The sequence below is a fragment of the Calonectris borealis genome, chromosome 1, assembly GCF_964195595.1.
Source record: "Calonectris borealis chromosome 1, bCalBor7.hap1.2, whole genome shotgun sequence".
Lineage (NCBI taxonomy): Eukaryota > Metazoa > Chordata > Aves > Procellariiformes > Procellariidae > Calonectris > Calonectris borealis.
The window spans coordinates 49,237,711-49,257,414 of NC_134312.1; the positions used below are offsets into that span (position 1 = coordinate 49,237,711).

The following is a 19,704-nucleotide window of genomic DNA, read 5'->3' on the forward strand; positions in this document are numbered from 1 at the left end:
AAATACTTGCTTCACCAATCTACTGGAAATGCATTTTAATATTAAGAAAATTAAATCTTAAAACACTTACGCAAACTCACACCTCAAGAGTCAAAGCTCCAGCAATTATATATCCTGTGTCATTCAATTTAATTTATACATCTGCTTGAACACTACACATTCAGATATTAAGCATTAGTTGTTATTAGCATTTGACCTTCAACAACACACTAAAGCTGGTTGCTGTAATATAGGAAAAGGCTTGCAAAGTGATTATCTCAGGAAAGCCTTTGTTTAATCTAATTAGTTCAATGAAGACCAGACAGATCTACATACCAAGAGGTTGCAGTGGTAAAAACTGCACCCACGTTTCATTTGTCATGCCATTTTAATCTGTTTCAAAAAAAGCAGCTTTGAAGATACTGAAAAGTATAATATGCCTTTGCATACTTTAGTTTGAAACCCACAGCACTGGGTGTGTTCCACAGCTTCAAGCCATCACATGACATTTTTCCTTAAGGGAATACAATTACTTTCCATTATAATAATAACTGAGAAACTGGTCTGGAAATCACACTGAAAAAGTCTGAGGTCTTCTGCTGTGGAGGGTCAGTTTTCTTACTTTAAGAGACAGACCCTCATACCTACTTGAAAGGCTACAGAAACTCACCAGCTGTTTCACAAGAAATACAAATGAATGCTAATAAAACAGAAAGTTCATACAGAACAATATGCATTTACAGATCCCTATCCCATAGGTTTAAATGTGCCTATTTAAACAACTAGGAGTTAAATCATTTCAGTGGCATGTTGTTGTTTTAGTGCAAGCATCTCAGAGAGCCTCGCTTACGAAAAGACAATTACAAGTAGACTGAACAGTTAAGAGGGAGAGGGCACAATTGTGGAAGACACTCCGCCACAGAAAGCTTCTAATACATCACCTTCAGCCTTAAATGTGCCCGACAGTGTTGTAACGACACGTTTCCCTTATTACAACTCCCGTGTTCTAAACAGTAAATTCAAAGGTCACGAGTTTTGCTGAGTTTTCAAAGAGAAATTTAACTTTATTCTGAAGCTTAATCTCTTGGGAGGCAGATGTACTCACCTAACTGAAATAAAACCTGGCTGCTGTTCCTAGACTCTGCAGTGGATGTAAACACTGGTATTTACCACGCTTAATCTAAAGGATTGCTGGTGCCTACCACAATTGCCGCTTTTGTAGTAGCAGCTTCATCCAATGGTAGTTTCTTTAGGGCCCCAAATTATTTCTTATTGAAGTGATGGCTAACAAATTAGGACTTCAGTAGTCTGAAGTCAATTCAGTAGTACAAGTTAGCAATGTTCATGTAAAGGATTCCCGCACCATTTCCTTCCTATTTTGGTAGCAGCAAGGGAAAATTGTAACGGTCTTGAAGGTGTGTTATTAGGCAACTAATTACAACAAATTTGGATCGGTTTACTATATACATCAAGCAGCTGAGAAGCTTTCCTTTGACTTAATGGTTATGCACAGCATGAAGAATGTGATCTTCTCTTACAAAGCAGCTCGCTCCACAGCCTCTGCAAGGAGCCCGGCAAGCGATCAGACATGCTCTCATGCCAGGAACCAACCAGGCAGGCCTGTACTGCTCCGCCGTTCCCAAGCATGGCCTTTCCACACTCACCAAGCAAGTCAACTCTGACTGAAATGACAGCTGGATTAAGAAACAAGATTGGAAAGTGCTGTATAGAATAGTCTGAGTAGAAGACTATTGTATCAAAAGCTTAAATTAATCCTTAGCTTTCTGAATTTAAGGTATTTTAACTGGAATATGAAAGAACTAAATAGATAGAAGAGACTGATCCAACACGTAGGGCTTCAAACAAAACTATGAACATTTTCAAGGACATCAGACTTTGAGACATACTGGAAAGCCCTAGAGAATAAAACCAATGCGATCATCATTACAGAAAGTGTCATGTGTCCCATGTATTTAAAATACTAGGCTTTCATACTCTCCTATTTCAAATCACGGTGCTGAGTTGTCCACAAGAAGCCAAACACTTCAAGACATAAACCCATGCAGAAAAGCTGAGATTTTAACTACATTTCTGGAAGTGGGAGTTACAGATATCCATTAACAGAGCACTGCCTTGAAGGGTCTCCTACAGTCCACAGCTCTGACCAGTGCTCAGACAGCTTCTCCCTTCTCCACCCGCGCTGAAGCTTCCTTTTCAGCACTTTCTTTTACTAGGCTCATCTACTTTTTGCTCTGCAATGGCATCACAAACTAAAACAAAAAGGCTAAATTTGACAGGACTGTTTACAATACCAGGTAATTCCAAGTTAAGACTATAATCCCAGAGAAAAAAGTTTTAACCTCTAGATATGACTCTGTCCCATTTGGCATTATTTCTAGCATGTTCAGTACCTAAGATGCATTTACTGTGTGCGTCAGCTTCCTCAGATAACTTGAGACGAGTGGAGCTGCCAAAATTTGGACTAAGGCAGCTGGTGGCTGAAGGCAAACCTGGGATATCACAAGGCTCCACATACTGATGTTTAAAATGCAAGAAAAAAATGTTTGCCTAATGCCCATCAATCTTTTCCTTCACTTCAGATCCATTGGGTCCTAAATAGATGACTAAAGATTTAAAGTCTCTTAATCCTGCACAGTTCAGGGTTTTATCCTGTTTATTCAGGACAATTATGGTGTAAAGTAAGTTCTATTAACAGGTCTGCCATATTAATAACTTTATGTATAACCCTATAAGTAGATTTTTTTTTTGGGGGGGTGCAGTAAAGTCATCCATTGGCAAACATTTGCATTAATAAGTTCAGGAACAACTTACTACACTTTTCTCATCAATATTTACCAAAACAGTATTGGCAAAAGTTGCAATACAAAAAGCTGAACTTTTTCAAAAAGACACGGTAGCATGACATCCTACTCGTTAAAATCATGCATTATTAGACTACAACAGTTTGCTTGCATTCCCAAATTACAAGGTGCATCGCAGTCACAAAATCTGTCAGATATGTGTTAAATGAGGCATATGACATCATTAGATGCAGCCAACTTTCAAGTAAAGGGATAGTGAGATGGTACCAAATTTCATCCAACAGAGCTGGAATTGGATTCCTGGATTTCAGTCACTTGTTGCATTTAAAGCTTAGTGCGTGCCTGTAAGCAATGCATCCAGCTGGTCAGTTCTGACAATAATTATGACTCAGAGCAAAACAGCAGCTGACTTCCTCATAACAGTTATTCCTACAGGTATATTACTTGTCTTGAGAAACCTTTTTGCCTTTTTTCACAAAGCCTCTAACTTTTGCTGCTTCTCCTTAACCCTGCTTCTGATACCTTTTGAGCTAAACACACATTTCAGATGTTACCTCTATTTTTACTTCCATCTTTCAATTCCCACAATACTATACATGCATACCATTGAAATTGCTTTAGTCAGTTTAAGCAATGATTTTCTTCCCTTCCCACATCATTAGACATTAAGTAGCACTAGTGGAAATGTCTTTGTTCTGAAGCTCCAAGTCAACTTCAGGAGTTCTTAACACCAGAAACCTTGTTTCACAAACATGTTGCACCCATTTCAATTAAAACATGTTCAAGTTAAATTGCATGTAACACTTCGGCCAGAAACAGACTTTTTACCATCTCATCCTGATTTGAACACTCCCCCTTTTTTCTTCTAGAAAGTATTATTTCATATGAAGCAGAACGGTATGCTTTTGACTGTAACCATGCTTCCTGGTATCAAAGAGGTGCCAAAAGCTCTTTAGAGCTACGAGCCTTCAGGCAAAGGGGAGAAGTCCATCCCTACCTGATTCTTTTTGTATTCAGGAAACCTCAAGATAAATTTAAAATTAGTCTTAAAACTACTAGGAAATATTTATGCCTAATAAGATTAAGCCTAATTACTTCCATAAAGTCACTCTGCATATGACTGACTCCTTTCTATTAGGGCAGTAAAATTAGCTTAGTAGGGTAAGTTTTAAGGGTTTTTTTTGCTACCTTGGACTAGCTTAATGCTTTGTAGAAACAGTACTACAAAATATTCTATATGCTCATTGAACTGTAAACACATAATATATAAATAGTAATATTTATGTGGTAAATCATCCATATATGATCCTCCAAATCATCCCTGCCAAGCAATGGCTTGGAACGTAAAAAAATAAAACAAAAACCCCAGCTCTGGTCACCCATCTCAATGAGCACACACTATGATGCTAAGAGGATATCCGTCGTGTTCACTTGTGGCCAAAGTTTAAGAAGCTTCTCTCTTGTCCCCTAACATGCCAGTTTAAGAACCTTCATCTTCAAATTTTTCAAAAGCCTTTTGGAAATACAAGAACACAGTTTATCCTTATCCTCAAACCCTTAAAAAAGCCTTACTTCTTGAAAAATATGTAACTTGAAAGCTATGCTACCTTCCCATGCATGCTGTATTAATCCCTGCCTGCCAGAAAATACACCAAGTAAACTTGCTAAAGAGTCATTCTGAGAGAACCCCTTTCAAAAACTGCAATTATGTTTGCCATCCATTCTTAAGGAGCCAAGGTTTTTTTAATTCAAATATCATGACTAGTCTACACTTGAGTAGCTCTTTCAGAATTACTGCACACGTTTGCTGTTCCTGCTGGTGGTGGGAAAAGAAGACGCAGGTTTTTTTGTTGGGTGTTTTTTTGTTGTTTGTTTCTTTTTTTAAACCTCGATACTTGAATTTGAAAATCCACTGTATGGCTTTGCAAGAAACATAGGTGTGGAATCTCTTGCAAACTCCTCCACTATGACTATACTGAGCATCCCTTTAGCTCTTTTTGATAAATTTTGAGAGCTTAGCTAACTAATCCATTCTAGTGGACTTCCTCTTTCTAATACAATATAAGAAGTATCTTCAGTAAACTGAGCCTCATAGTATCATCTGATACATTTTACCATTTAGTAAGACTACATACTGCTTTATCCTTTGGGCACATCTCCAGTTTCAAAACTGGTCCTTCCTCATGATTATACCTTTTGGTCTTTCTCAAGTCTGACACCCACTTAAAGGCTAAGTTCTCATGCTGCCTTTTAGCTACTCCTGCACTTTTAGCTATTCCTTTTTAAGAACTTTCTCATTTATGCAGGGTTGGTTGCTGGTTTGGGTTTTTTTTGCATACATTTAAACATTACTGCAATATAGCTATGGGTACCTGTCCATAGAATGATGTTCAGTTAAATGCTGGGTGATCAGTACGAGTTACATGACAATCCCTAGTCCACCATTCAATATAAGGCAGTAAATTCTTCTCTTGGCAGTTTGTTTCTTTAACATAGACAGGGAGCATGTAAGCACTGCTAGAAAACAGTGCACAAAGCTGAGATTCCCATCGTACCACTTCGTAAGGTCTAACAATGCCAGCAGCAAGTCTGTCACATTCTCAGGTGACCAAAGGTATGGCTGTGCTACAGTGTCGAGGCATAAGACTTCCACCCACAAAAATCCTGAAGTAGCTTCATTATTTGACACTAACAACACCGCAACTTATACCTGCCACCCTTACCCTTTTGTATTGGGAAAAGCCACCTACATTCATTGGCAACTTCATTAATGAATTAATAAACTATGTGAAAGCCTGCTGTCGCAACAGTCACACAGGCAACCCAGGGCTCAGAACAGTAACTTCTCATGTGCCTTTTTACTCTTCTTTCACAGCAGCTCAGCCACTGAGAGACAGCACTTCGTTTTGGGTCCTGCTCTAAGTCCATCTCTCATGGGACACACAGCACTCCAACCAGTTTTAGCACCCCTTCCCTTACTAATCCTTTTTCCACTACTCTTGCCTTCTCCCTGCACTTCCTCGATTTTAAGAGCAGACAGTTTTTTTGACAGCAATGCGATCTGCCCCTCCGGATCCAAGGAGATCCAGAAAGCACCACGCATGTTCCCAAGCCTCCACATTCCCACTGACTGTGATCGTAGCCATGCATTTCACTTCTGTACAGTCTAGGAGCGGGCTACTCGCAGCAGCCTGGTGCAGAAAGCAGTCATCCAAAAAGCATTTCCCCGCCCCCAGCCACAAAATAAAGCCAAAAGATTTAAATACCAAGGTTTCTACTGGCTGAACAAGTTACCACAACAGATTCCTCAGAAGTTTTTTCCACAAGATGCCAGAACAGCTGATTTATTTGTAGAAATCATAAAGGCAATGTGGATATGCCACCCTGTTGTGGTTTAACCCGGCAGGCAGCTAAACACCACACAGCTGTTTGCTCACTCCCCCACCCCCAGTGGGTTGGGGAGACAATCGGGGGGGGGGGGGGGGGGGGGGGAAGTAAAATTTGTGGGTTGAGATAAAGACAGCTTAATAGGACAGAAAAGTAAGGTAAAATAATAATAATAATAAATATACAAAACAAGTAATGCACAATGCAATTGCTTGCCACCCGCCAACTGATACCCAGCCAGTTCCTGAGCAGCAGTTGCCACTCCCCAGCAAACTCCCCCCAGTTTATATACTGAGCATGACATCATATGGTATGGAATACCCCTTTGGCCAGTTTGGGTCAGCTGTCCTGGCTGTGCCCCCTCCCAGCTTCTCGCTGGCAGGGCATGAGAAGCTGAAAAGTCCTTGACTTAGTGTAAGCACTACTTAGCAACAATTAAAACATTAGTGTTATCAACATTCTTCTCATACTAAATCAAAACACAGCACTACACCAGCTACTAGGAAGAAAATTAACTCTATCCCAGCCAAAACCAGGACAGTATCCATCCCTTATTCTATACCATCTACGTCATGCCTAGATCTCACATTTTCCAATACGTTCCAATTAATCACCCCCACTTTTCCTGTCTTTTGATATATACACACAGGTATCATTCCCTTAGTCTACGGGCCATCCCTATAAAATGTCCATTGAGTTCATTTAGTCCATGACTTTGGGCTCCATCTGTCATAACAGTCCTTCAGGGCAGGAGAGATGGTGTGTGGTGTTGGATTGTTGCATCCTGAAGCCAGTTCTGGTTCCATTATTGCTGCGCTTATCCAGTTCCATCATTGCTGCACTTGGCTCTGTTTCATCAAAGTTCATTCTTCATTAATCTAGGTGATTCTTACTGTAATACCGTTGATATGATATATAGCCACCATAGAAGTGATGATATACAGTATTATGTAGCAATTAACATCATACAATTTAATTCATTGGCTATTCTCACCCAAAGTCAAATCCTCTTGAGGTACACATCAGACTTCTCCATCCTCCTGCATCACCCACCCGGGTACTTGAGCAAAAGCAATCCCATGGATGGGTTTGCCTTTGCCCAAGGCAGGAATAATCCAGACTGTCTTCCCCAGCATATTTTTTATGTGCACTACAGGGACTTTATCCCCCTCTACAGTACGTAAGGGTTTTGATTGGGCAGAGCCAGCTCGGTTGAAAGATCCCCTAGTGTTGACTAACCAGGTGGCTTTTGCTAAATGTGTATCCCAATGTTTGAATGTCCCACCACCCATTGCTCTCAGTGTAGTCTTTAGCAGTCCATTGTATCCTTCGATTTTTCCCGGAGGCTGGTGCATGATAGGGGATGTCGTATACCCACTCAATGCCATGCTCTTTGCAACTCATGTATCCGTGCCTCTAGGGTCGAGGTAGATTTTCCATCCCACTGCCTCACGTCCTCTCCGTGGTTACGCAGGTAAAACCACACAGCACGTGGCCCATGGTGTGTACCCACTATATCCTCTCTCTTGAGCAGAGGGACGCTTACTTCTAATGGCTGAGATACTGGTCCATACAGGTGGGGAGTAGGGCATATCTTCTTTGAGCTGCTGGAACTCCCGGGACAATTTTTCGGACAGCTTTTCCACTGCTGAAACGCAGGCCCGTAGGGAGGAAGAGAGACTTTCTTCATATTGCCGGAGTTGGCCAGCCAATTCATCCACTGTTTGTTCCTCTCCATCTTTCCAGGTCATTATTGCCAATGAGTTTGCATGTGACGCTGGTGCGCTCCGTACAAACTTCTGCCACATGGGTCGGGTGCACTTGACTTCATCTGGATCTTTGGGTAACTGCTCGTTGTTCATGTCATCAAAAATCACCTCCAGCACGGCTGATTCCCTCAGGTACTGGATACCTCTCTCATGGTGGTTCGCTTGCTTGAGTGACATATAATATCTTCCTTGAAGGGATACCTTTCCTTCATGCCTGACAGTAGGCTGAGGGCTTGTACCCCTTTTCCTATCACTTTGTCAATGCCCCCTTCCCTGGAAAGGGATCCCAGCTGCATGGCTTCCCTACCCTCTAATTCCAGGCTACTGGCCCCGTAATCCCAGCATCGGAGCAGCCAGGTGACAATGTGCTCGCCTGGACGACGACTGAAGTCTTTTCGCATATCTCGCAGCTTACTCAGGGATAAGGATCGGATGGTTACCATTTCATTTACGGGTTCTGCCTCTTCCTCCTCCTGTTCTCATGATGGCCGTCGTTCATCTTCATCCCTTACTAAACGAGCTGATTTTCATGTGTATTTCCTCTTGTGTATAAGGGCGACTGATACCAGCACGCCTTGGTTCTCTGGTTCAGCTGCAGTGCCTGTCGCCGAGGTAGATCTCTGGACGTTATTCTTAAATAGCTGTTTAAACCTAAACAAGACCTGAACCACATTCAGGAGACATAGCAATAGGAACATGCTAGTTTGAACATCCCAAGGATATTCAAAAATTCTCAAGCTATTATAATTAGCCTGGAGGAGAAGGGGAAGATGGAGGAAGGTGTCTCTCCCATGGGTTGGCTCTCTGAGGAGAAAAAGTAAGAAGTTAATTAATAATAATTTCTGATAGATGGCTCCTGAAGTACAGAGGTGATGGCAATGTTGAGTACAAATACCAGATTGATCTCACGACCAATAATTGTATCATACATAAGCCAGTGTTACACAGTACAGCAAAGCGATAAGCTTAATCCACCTGCCAGAGTTGATAAACAGCACATAAATACTGATAAACAGCATATATATGGCAAGTAAGGTGTTACATAACACAACTCTAAGAACAAATCCAACAACTTTGAGAGCAAATAAATCAACATTGTGACCAGCAACTACTAAACTGATATAATGCGTGCTTATAACAAATTTGTTTTAACACGCTTTGGTCAGATATGTCGTTATCTCAATCCTTCGTGCCCCATGTTGGGCACCAAAAAGGACTTCTGTGGTTTAACCCAGCAGGCAGCTAAACACCACACAGCCATTTACTCACTGCCCCCACCCCAGTGGGATGGGAGAGACAATCGGGGGGGTCGGGAGGTAAAATTCGTGGGTTGAGGTAAAGACAGTTTAATAGGATAGAAAAGGAAGGGAAAATAATAATAATGATAAAAGAATACACAAAATAAGTGACACACAGTGCAACTGCTCACCACCTCCCAACCGATGCCCGGCCAGTTCCCAAGCAGCGGTTGCCACATCCTGGCCAACTCCCCCCAGTTTATATACTGAGCATGACGTCATGTGGTTTGGAAAACCCCGTTGGCCAGTTTGGGTCAGCTGTCCTGGCTATCCTCCCTCCCAGCTTCTCGTGCACCCGGCAGAGCATGGGAAGCTGGGAAGTTCTTCACTAGTGTAAGCACTACTTAGCACCAACTAAAACATCAGCGTGTTAACAACATTATTCTCACATTAAATCCAAAACACAGCACTATACCAGCTACTAGGAAGAAAATCAACTCTACCCCAGCCAAAACCAGGACACTAACTTAAGGGATACACATTGTGCTAATGCTGGGAGCAACTTCATCATGGAACTATGTTGCTGCCACCTTTAAGATAACATTAGTCTCCATTCAAGGAAAGGTTCATCTTCCTTCTGTTATTTCAGGTGAATTGTCATGCCACTAAACAAATTGCATGATACATCACTTTACTGCCAAGGCCAGGCACCGTTTGAACTGAATAGCAAATTCACCAGACCATCAAACGGCAGCTCAAGCAGATTTAGTAAACTTAATTCACTTCTCAGTTTTGGTAGGCTATTTAATAATTGCTGTACAAACTGGCTATGTGCAATTAACAATTGTGGCTTCATTTCTAGAGTCTTCAGGTGTGAAGATCTGTACTGCGTATAAATCTTTATGTTTCTGAGAGCACAAAGACATCGGTTGCATGATTAATACATTAGAAAAAAGTGACTGGGAAAAAGAATGCAAATGGAGCCATGCTCCATGACAATATTTAAAAGTTTTATTCTACCCAGTAAAGGAAATCCCTCCCCCGGTTTCCCGTAAACCAAAGGTCTTAACACTTCACTAGTACCAGTGGATCCTAATGCAATTTGTAGCTGGCTGTGCTTCCAGTCTAAACAGCAAGCATTCAAATTAGGAGGTTTGTTTAGCTCCGGCACAATGCTTATTCCTCTAGGTGGGGAAAGGCCATGCCTTGAAAAACTTCACAGCAACCAGCTGGACCTATTCAGTGCTGAGGAATGGATATTTGCTCCCCTCACTCCCCGGCCCAATCGAAGCACAAGGCTATCAGAAATAATGCGGTAAACCAGCAGGCGCTCAGGTGCCTAGAGCATAACTACCATGGGCATACATAGTGAGATGTCGGTCTCCTGCTAAGGCAGCTCTGAATTCTCAGCAGTAATTCCTAGTGGCTAGTTCAGTAAGGGTAATATTCCTCCTTCCAAAAGACAGCATCTGAATTGGGAGCCTACTGCCATTACTTCAGCTGCAGCTGACCCTCAGGGCCAGGAGTCTACCCATCCATGAAGACTACAGATAGTCATTCTGACTCAGCTAAGTCAGACTTATTTTGTTCCTTCTACATAAAGCCACTTCCCACAAATGTTTGTTTGTTTAACAGTGGTGCATGGCAATGTTCTGCAACTTCTGCAATCAGGTTGTTTTTAGCAATAGCATACAGTATCCCTGAAGAAAGAGAATTGGGAAGGGCAGTACCAGCTCCTCCACTCAAGTGACAAACTTCAAGCAACCTGTTAAATTGTTGAATTTGTGCATATTAGACTAATTCCAACCGGCCATTGCTGAAGGCACAAACTTTTAAGAACGAAGATTTGTATGTCCAGCTCATAGTTTCCAACGAATTTCCTCAAAGGGCCATTGCAATTACACATCTGACTGTAGCGCACCTCAGCTCAGTGTGAGTTTCTTTCCCCATACAGCCAAGTAGGGGCTTACAGACCAGCCCTGATAAGTCAGAAGCTAATTAAATTTTTAATCTTAACACCTGCAGCTCACAAGTTTCCTTTACTGCAGCAAACAGGTAAAGCAGAGTAGAGAAGCTGAGCGCTTCCTCTAGCCTGAGGTTAGCAAGACTCAGGGAAAGGGAGTGAAATGACCGAGAAGAGCATCAGAGTATGATGAAACAAGAGTGATACAGCACTGTGAAACAAAAGACAACATGAATTACCAGAAGTACCACAGTTAGTGACTCAGTCTTTCTAGAGGTAATTTTGGAAGATGCATAGAAGTCTCCCCTCTCTGCCTCCTAGTGCTCCACTAAGTTTCCTAAGCAGCCTCCTGTATCCTCGTCTTTCTCCCAGGATACCATCACCTGGTTTCTCAGCACCTTCAATAGACTTTTTAGCTTGAAGGACACATAGCAGTCTGTCTCCATTTCTAACGGACAAGAGAAAGTAGACTGCTAGGAAGCAGCTGTGCTAGGACTGTTCTCCAAAAACCTGATTATTATTTCAGTCCTATTAAGAATGACTTATTTTAATTAGTTTGTCAAGGGAAGTACAGAAGAAGCCATCTGAAAACCTTTATAGTTAAGGAACACTTCAGTAGCATTTCCAAACACCTACTTGAGGTAGACAAGATTTAGAAAAAAACAGTCCAAGTATGAAGTCTGCTAGCCTTCACAATAACAAGTTTCAGACTTTGTAAGTTCTCTCTAGGCAGGCTAGCAAACACTGGTTAGGAAGAATTGAAACTTCTTACTGAGGAGTCCTACACATTGACAAACAACCATACGCCTCATTTCAAAGTTATGTTATGAATTTGGCTCATTTAAGTTACATGCATATTCAAGACTACATCATGTCATGCAGGTTGAAAGCCAAGTTTTACCATGGTCTCTAATCTACGTTTACTTAAATTCTTAGTTTGAGTCTACTTCCAATATTTCACAACATTGCTTTCTGTTTCCTCCTTTTCTGGAGGAAAGGGATGCTTTAAAACAGACACAAATTCATGTCAACAGAATCCTGAATATCCTTCACATGTTTAACATTCACAGGTATAGCAGTGCAGCTTATAAACAGTGCTTCCAGTTCACCTTCAGAACAAACATGCATTTACACTGAACATTTATGTGTAGTTTTGTATTTTGCAATTGTAGAGTCGATACCAGAAGCTAGTAGCTTTTTCTAGACTATTAATAGCAAGTTGATTCTTGGTGTGCTACACTCCTGCACCAGGAGTCAGATTTTTGCATATGTATCTATTCCTACTGAAATCTTTCTCTCTAATCAAAATGGCATGAAATTGAGGTAGTGGTTGTTTTTTTCTTTTCTTTTTTTTTTTTTCGGGGGGGGGGGGTGGGGAAGGAATATCTTACTTTATAGTATTTGAACACAGTTTAGAGCAGTTATCTCATTAAAGGAACTCAGCAATGTGATCAGTGGTCAGAATCCAGATTCAAACTAAGTGTAAAGAAACAAACAATTTTAGGCAGTTAAACAGCTGTCTGTCAAAACCATAATCTAGTTTGAGGCATGATGCTTTATACACATAATTAAGACTAAACAGCTTTCAAGACAGCTTTTTCCTTAAAATTCAGAAAGTAGCTACTCACAAAATATTAACTTGTTGAGCAATTATTTTTAAAATAAGCCGTTAGCTGTCAAAAAGTATTTTTCACTGAGCAAATATTTTCAAGTATTTAAACAATTGCCTCACAGCAAAATTGCTCAAAGAAAGCCTAAACCAAGCTATTTTAAGCTACTTTATTATCTTAAGCTATTTTAAGATTAGGAATCTCTGACTCCTTAACTTGGAGGTTTCTAAAATACACTAGGCTTTCCTAGAAAATGGAAGCATTTCCCCATGCACTGAGAATCCTCAGCTGTTCTTGCTTGGCAAGATTAGGATTCAAGGCAGGCATTGCTAAGCTAAATATTTATGCCCTATATTATGCAGGTCCGCAAGTTTTGGTTTACTTGTCAACTAACGTGAACATTATTAAAATACCACTTTGGACGTTAAAACAAAAATTACTGAGCATGGCAGTAAATCTCTAAATTCTGATCATAAGTGGGGGATATCCAAGTCATAGGGCTAAACCTCAAGAGCTTAATCCATAATAGCATGCCCAAAAGGAAAAACGGGAAGAGCAGGGTATTTGGTAGGGGGAACACACTCACTGTGAGAGGAAGACTTGTTCTCACCTTCATGTGAACGCCCGGGCAACTGCCTGCTTTTATAGAGCCAAGCAGTCCCTTCTCAATACAGCAATGCCTAAAGACGTCTGCAGACAGCCACAGGTATACCCAAAGAGAAATCTAACAGGAAGAACCACAGAGTGTTTGGCTGCACCGAATTCTTAAGTCAGGTTTGCACAGTAGTCTTACCATTCCACAATATTTGAGTCATGAATTACACAAGCAAACATCTGGACAAAAGACTGCGCTTTCCAGGAGATGCACCTTGAGGGCATGACAAGCCAGAAGACATCCTCAGACTTAGCAACCAGAAGCCAGGCTCTGCACATCAGAAGGCTCAAGGGTTCTTGTTCAGAAATATCCTGAACTAGCAAATGCTAAAAAGGCAGTTTGGCTTGTTATTCCACTTATCCAGCTTCAGACCAGTTACTGACCAGTATAGCAGGGTAGGTTATTCTCTCAGTCCTCTGAAATTGTTAAACCATCCCTAAATTCAGTCCTCCAAAACTGTTAAACCATCCCTAAATTCCAGAAAGCAAAAATAACTAGAATAGTAGTATAATAGAGTAACAGCATCAGAAAACAAGAAAACAGAATGAACTGCATTGGCATGTAAATATGTCTGTTGACTTCCAAGAGCAATTTTTTTTATTATGGACATAACACTTATCTTCACCAAGACCTCATTCAAGGCCTAAACTTCTTCCGTTCCGGCTGAGAATTTTTATATCCGTTATCTCTTCGCATAGGAAGAAACCAGTAGTCTCAGAATAAGCAACTAAATCTACAGAGCACTGTAATTTACAGAAGGATATAAGTTCTCTTCCCCTGTGGGAGGATTTCAGATATCATACCTCTTTACGTACAGATAGCACACAATACCTATAAAAATAGGGCTCAGATGTATGACTAGATGTACAAGTATTTGGTATCTTAATTTGGATAGCCCCATCCAATCGTTGATACACAAAAACAGACCAGACTACAATTACAAAGGTATATACAACACCAGTGTTTACCATTATAGCAGGAGATAGCATCTGAGACACCTGATTAGCTTTCAGTAACTATTTGTTGACCCATTTTTCAGGAAAATCCCTCTTCCATTCATTAAACTGTTCTTAACTCAGAATTTCACACAAGCATATTTGTAAGAGGTGCTACTTGACTATTTGAGCTCATGAAAGCTATTTTTGCAGAGCCAGCAGAGGGAGTACAGACATCATTTTACTTATCAGCTGTGGAAAAGATACTCACCTTGTAAGAAAGCCCTAAAAAAGCTGCACCTGCAAACCTAATGCAGTTAGTTTAAAGCATGCCAAGAACTTCCTCAGGCTTTCACAGACATGTATTTCGATGGCCAGTAGAGTTGGTGTTTTGTTTCTGATCCCCAACCACCAGTCACGTCTCAAAGTCTCATATCTGACAAAAATGGCAGGATCAACTTTAACAGTAGTAACAAGTACCATAAGCCTGATGTTTCACACATCAAAAAAAAACCCCAAACATTATATAGGTACAGTTCAAGCTAGTCAACAGCTTTTATTCCTATGGATTCTGCTGTTCCTCCATTTCAGAAAAGCTAAACCCTTTTGGTTTTTCATTTCTTAAAAAGCAGTTTCACGGGGATTTCAGAAAGTTGAGAAACTCAGAGTTCAAGACGACTGACGAGCAAAGGAGCCAGGAAGGTACGGCGCCCTGTTGGACGGGAAGGTAACAAACAGCTAAGCCTTCTGCTGCGTTCGCAGAGGCACGCACCTACTGGCAAATCTGGTTTTACACATCCTCTGAGGCACAAGCTCTGCTGCTTTATTTAGCGTTTCCATTGATCAGCCTGCTTTGGAGTTGGCAATTACGACTGAACAGCGTTGACACAGTGGAGGCTGTGGAAACAGTCTGAAAGAGGAACAGGCTTGAAGCAGACAGATTGATAGCTTTTTGCCATCTCGTGGAGGCAAACACTAAGCTTTAGGCCAACACGAGACAACATACCTTCCTGGCAAAAACTGCACAAACAGACACTCCTTGCTCGTTTACACTGCAAAATTTTGACAAGATTTTTTTTTTTTTAAATAAAGTTGTTGGTAAAAGGCTAAGCTAAGACAAAATACTATTCTTGCCAATCTTAAGCATTTATCAAATTATTTTATTGAGTGGCTATTTCTAACTTTCACTATTTAAAAGTTTGTATATGAAAAGCTCACACAAATGTGATGAGCTCCTCAGTCTCAAAATTTCCTCTAGCAGAGCTGCAAAACACTCTCCTCCCTCCAAAGAAGATAAATTTCAGTCCTCTTAAACTTCACCTGAACTTTAAAAAGCTTTGACAGCTTGAATTATTAGAGTTTGATTACTACTTACCCAAGAAGAAGAATGTGCCTGTAGCTATGGAATTTAGCATTTGCTTGATTCAAGTTTTGAAAATAGAAGAACCACCCTTCGGCAAGTTAGATGGCTGCTACTGCTCCCCACTTCCTACAGGAAAGTGGTGTTCACTTCCCAGCTTCATTTTCCCATAGTGGATTCATTAAATGAGTAAGTCAAAGTGGGTCAAACTGGTTCCCGTCTTACAGAGCTTACCGTTAAATATTGTATAGCTTCACCCCAGCATGGGTGAAGACCACCTCGCAGTTTTTCTTTCAAAATTCAGGGCCCCAGCACCTTTTCCTCTTTGCGTGCTGTACCTGGCTGGTTCCCAGGACTCCGGCCAGGCTGCTCAGTACGCTTTATGTAGGGCAACCATGGCAGGAAAAGCCCTGCCTCTTCCATCACAAACACTGTGATGCCCAAGTATCAGGATCCATCCCAACCACTCTGATCATTCTGCCCTTCCCCAAATAATTGCTGTCTCTTGCGACAACAGTGAAGTTTCTGCAGATGCATAAGAAACTGATCCAGACAGGAAAAATGGTGTTTTCAGGCAGACTGGTTACCTAACCAGACTCACCACACAGATAATCCAACACCAGTACCAGCTCAAAACAGTGCACAGAACTACACTGAACCTGCCTGAGTCAAGTAAATGTGAAACCATACTTGCAGGAAAGGTTCATTTTTCAAAAGACATGACTGAATTTATGACTACAAAGTCACAAACAGGTGGAATAAGCAAGGCAAATGCCAAAAATTCACATAGCAATTCATTGGTTGAGTACGATACCACAAATCTAATTCATCCTGCAAGTACAGTCTCATTAAGCTCCCAAATAATTTAGTATCTTTATTAATAATTTCGTCTCTTAGCTTTTTGTTCCTTTCAAGTGCTCCCTTTTCTAGTTTAAAAAAATGTTATCTCACTGACAGCTGAATGTACTTCACCTCAAGCTTCTGTATTAGTCCTAAAAGAATGGGAACTTATTAATAACATATATTTATGTTTGTAATACCCTTTACATTTGAAAGGCTGACATTAGGCTTCTAATCAGCAAGTTAAAACATGTGATCCATTTATATGGAATAGGTAGGGTGGGGAAAGCACTGAAAAGCTCCTTGAAACATGAGTGTGTTTGGAGCACTTTTCTTCTTGGATAAGTTTGTACAACAAATTCCACAAAATTTTACATTTTAAAATTACTGCGGCTGCCTTTAAGGATCTACAGAGGTGTGTTGTTATCACAGTTTTTAACCTGAAAAGCCTAAGACCTTACATTTAGTATACTGCTGAACAATTAATGATTCAAGTATTAATCAGTCCCCAAGACTTAGTACTTCAGTAATTAGTAACAGAGAGCGTGCAGCAGATGCAAGAACTTTTTTAGAAGCCAACACTGAAGTTGTGCTCTTCCCCATCCCCTTCTCCCGGCACCACCTGGAGGTCCGATCTGAAGTTTTGAAGCCTCTTTGCATTCCACGGGTTAAAAGTTTACATTCCTCCCATCACATGCAAGATTCAACTGACCAAAAGGTGACACCTATGTCTAAGGGACCTGATGTAAAACAGGCGATGACTCATCCTAGATGTGCTTGTGTCTCTTCAACAGCAGAAGAAGCCCACAGTGACCAGTTTCAGTTTTTAGGATGCTTATGTAAGTGGCCGGGACGGCACTGCTGAAGTTAAGCACAGTCGGCTGGGCTGAACTCGCTTATCAGGCGGCTGCATTACCACGTCGGAGCAGGCACGTGCAAGAAGGAGGATGTGGTTTCACAGTTAGTTTAGGAATATCCAAGCCTACGCTACTGCCAGAAGGTGCAGTCCTATGCCCTGGTCTGCACCAGCACCAACGCTCACCTGACCACAAGGTTGGGGACAGACCTAGATGAGAACCGGTGACGAAGATAGTGGCAATGTCGGCAGTTCCTCCTGAAGGTCACACAGGTGACTGGGACTGTCCCCTTCCAGCACAGCACAGGCCTCATCAGCTCAAGTCAATCGTGGAAGCTCTTCTCCTCACCCCCATGTCTATCCTGGGCAAAAGAAGAGCCGGGCTGCACCTCCTCTGTGAGGCCCCACTGAAGACCATCACCAGGGTCCCTCCTTAGCCTTCTCCTTTCCAGGCTAAGCAAAGCCACCTCACTCAACCTCTTGCCACAGGCTGGCCCCTAACCAGCTTAGTGACCCTCTGCCAGTCTCTGTCAGGAGAGGTGCAAAACAGGACACCGTTTTGGATGCAGCCTCATGAGCACGATGGAGGACAATAACCCACTGGCCACAGTCTTGCTAACACAGCCCAGCGTGGGCTAGTCCTGGCCAGCACAGGAGCACCCTGCTGCTGACTCGGGCTCCCTCGTGCACGGGGTGGCAGGGACCTTTCCTACAGACCTCCTGCTCCAGCCCCACCACAGGGGGACAGGCAACAGGTGGCCCCAGCTTTCCTGTTCACACTCACCCCCAGGGATCTAGACCACCCGGCAGCCCTGCCACCACAATCCAGCACCGGACACACGTCACCATTTCCACCTACTGCCAACTGTCGCAGCGAAGAGGAAAGCCCTTCGGTAGTGTTTGTACTGTGCCGGCTCAGTCATGCTCAGGAGAGGCCTTTGCAACTCCCATCAGGAGCTTGAAACAGGCCTGTTTCATGATCACTGCCTCAAAGTAACATGTATTTACTTTGTCCAGTTCAAAGCATTTTGCCTGTGGTTATATATATAGCTTTATTCTCCATATTAATTTCTCTAGCTTTAGATTTGACAACAGAATGAGAACATAAAGCTTCGAGCCTATGCAAATTCAGCGTTTCAGTTTTGGAGTGAGTAGTCCACTTACCAAAACGCTACTACAGTATCTTCCCAGAAAATACAAAGTAATCCCCTCAAGTATCCACCCCTTGTATTTTTCCACTTGGTAAACTGATTTCCTGTGCTTTGAGGTAGCGTAAGTTCAGACCGCAGCTTCAGGGTGTCAGACTTTGCATAACCAAGACAACCTCTTCTGAGCGGTTGGTAAGGCAGTTTGAGATGCTGCTGTCCCGTGCCCAGCAATGCACAAGGGAAAAAAGGGAAGATCAACACACAAGATCAACAAGGGAAAAAGAAAGCCACGTGTGAATTGTTCACTCACAAGCAGACGATATCCTTTGTATGTATCACTGCTTTATATCCTGGCATTTCATTTTTTAAAGTGTGTGTTGATTCTAAAGCTCTTTCAAAAGGTTCCTGTAACCTGGTATGCACCGTGAGCAGCTGTCTCCATCTGAAGGACAGCTCCACTACAAGCACCTCCACTAACAGAAACCAACAAACACGCAAAAAAAAAAATCCGAAAGGCAAAAGACCATGCTTTTCTCAAACCCTAGATATTTTAGTGCTTTATTACCAAATCCCCTTCAACTCGCTTTAGAAATACAGCTCCAGTTTAGAAACAAACCCCTAGATCTGCAGTCACCACAGCCAGATCCACCTGTTACCAAACCACACGACTGAAATCAGACTTTGTGAAGATGTTAAGACATTTCACTCTGCAAAGCAAGCTCGTTGCAGAACATGAAAATCACTGTCACTGTTAACTACATGGATTTCAGAGCTGAAGTAGGTGAACACAAGCTGAAGAGATTTGAGCTGTTAATAAAGCAGAAGTAAAGCAGTTGTGCTAGCAGGGGTAGAGCACCTTCCCTGCCCTCCTCAACTGTCAGTCTCCAGCTGCTCAACGATGTATATTTGAAAGCTGATTTTGTCTGGCACAGATACTGCCAGCCAGTTTAAATCATTTCATGTTTCACGCAGTCTCACCGGAGTAAGGCTGCTAGACACTGCTCTAATTTAAGTATTGATTGTATTCCTTAGGCTTCACAAAGTTTTGCACCAGCTTCATTCCCGAGTGAAGACAAATTGGCAGACGCAAGCGATGTGAAGCAATTTAAAGTGCAATATCAACAGTGAAAGCAGTAGCACCT

General features: G+C 41.8%; 1 protein-coding gene across 6 annotated transcripts in view; it reads right to left on the reverse strand.

Moving 5' to 3' along the window:
- Window positions 1-19,704, reverse strand: part of ATP2B1 (ATPase plasma membrane Ca2+ transporting 1) — a 66,936-nt gene that overhangs the window by 39,443 nt on the left and 7,789 nt on the right. The window lies entirely within an intron of this gene.